We start from the raw sequence: 1,937 nt of genomic DNA, 5'->3' as shown, positions 1-1,937 counted from the left end.
CTCAACCTGGAGCTGGGCTGCCGTGAGTCGCCTGTGAAGGCATAGGCTGCAGCCCCTGTGGCAGTGGGTTGCCATGGGCTACCGTGTGTAGCCACAGCTGCCGTGAGTGGCCATCCAGAAGCTGGCGACTGATCTGTTGCCTCGCCCGGGAAGAGCGCAATGATGGTGCCAACTTTGGGCCAGTGAAGCAACGTCCTCCACAACTAGACTGAAGAACAAAAGGACAGCAACTTGTCTGTTCCCCAATTCCCCAATAAAAAAAAAATCTTAAAAAAAAATGTTTAGTTTTCTCTTTTTTCCAGTTTTATTGAGGTATAATTTATTGAGATATAATAACATAACATATAACATTAGGTTAAGGGGTACAACATAATGATTTGATATGTATATATCAATATATTGTGCAATGATTACTGTAATATAGTTAACATCCATCACTGTTTTTTAAATCAACTTTTTATGGTGTAATTTACACATAATAAAATGCATACATCTTAAGTGTGTAAGTGACGACTTTTAACAAAAATATACAGTTGTGTAACCACCACCCCAGTAAAGATATAGAACCTTTCCATCTACCCTGAAAGTTCCTTCATATCCCATTACATTCCCCCAAGCCCCAGACAACGCTGATCTGATTTCTATCAGTTTAGATCATGATAAATTCATTTGGCTGGTTCTAGAACTTCATAAAAGTGGAGTCTTACAATATGTGCTCTTTCATTTTTGGCTTCTCTCAGCACTGTATTTTCTTTCTGAAACAGAAAGCAAAGCTTTTGCTGAGTTAGGGGCCCACATGGAGATCAGGAGAGGGAGCCACTCAGGACTGGGGGATAGAAGGGCTAGGCAGGGCTGGGGGACAGCAAGTGAGCAGTGTCCCCCAACTGTGGGCTGCAGCAGAGCAGAGAAAGCAGACGCGTGGATTTGGACTCAGGTATGAGGCTGTGTTCAGAGGATGGAGGATTCCAGGGTGTCCAGACTTTCCTTAGTCATGGCAGGAGCAAGGTGGGACCCGGGGGCCGGAGGATGTGAAGATGAGGAAACTTGGACTCAGAGGTTCGCATGGAAGGCCTTCAGGACGATGGCAGGAGTAGGGATTTTCTCGTGTCACACCTGACTCCTTCCACTCAAACCATCTCTGGGACCCTTCCCCCTGCTCCTGGTCCCTCAGCTCCTTGAGCTTGAACCTCTGCTTTCCCAGGCCAAGCCTCAGCTGGGACCCATCTCTCCTCTTGTGGAGTCTCTCTATCTTGATCTGCAACTTCTCCTTCACCTACCTCTTTCTCTTCAGCCTCCACATGGGCTCAGGACACCTCCATCCAAAAGGTCATCCCCTTGGCCTTGTCTCTGGGTTGCTGGGTCTCCCATCCCTGCTCTGCTTTGTAAATCCGGAGAGCCCACGCGCTATCTCCATGCTCTTAACCCACGTTTGCTCTCTGGACCACCCCCCTCCCCGTCCGCTGAAATTGCTCTGCCGGAGGTCACCAGTTGTGGATGTCTTCTGGAGGTTGTGGCTGTCCAATGTCCTCCCTTCCTGTTTCAGGGGAGTGCCCTGTTAGGTGATCTACCCCAGAACTCTCCATCTACCCTTTCCTTCCCACCCCCACCCATGCCACCTGCTTCACCCACAGCCTTCTCCATCTCAACTGAAGACAACTCCATCTTTGTCATTGTTCGGGCCCCAAATCTGAAATCATTTCTGATTCCTCTCCCACATCCACTCTGTCAGCAAATCCTGCCAGCTCTACCTTCACAATACACACAGAATCAGATGACTTCCCACCACCTCCAGCATCATTCTCTCCCCTGGATCATGATGGTAGCTTCCTAATAGGTCTCCCTGCCTCCATCCTTGCCCCTGCCATCTATTCCCTACATAGTGGCCAGAGTGATCCTATTAAAAAACTGGAGGATGATCAGGTAACCCCTGGGACCCA

Source organism: Hipposideros armiger, unplaced genomic scaffold (genome assembly GCF_001890085.2).
Source record: "Hipposideros armiger isolate ML-2016 unplaced genomic scaffold, ASM189008v1 scaffold_40, whole genome shotgun sequence".
NCBI lineage: Eukaryota > Metazoa > Chordata > Mammalia > Chiroptera > Hipposideridae > Hipposideros > Hipposideros armiger.
Note: the sequence above shows the minus strand (reverse complement) of the source record.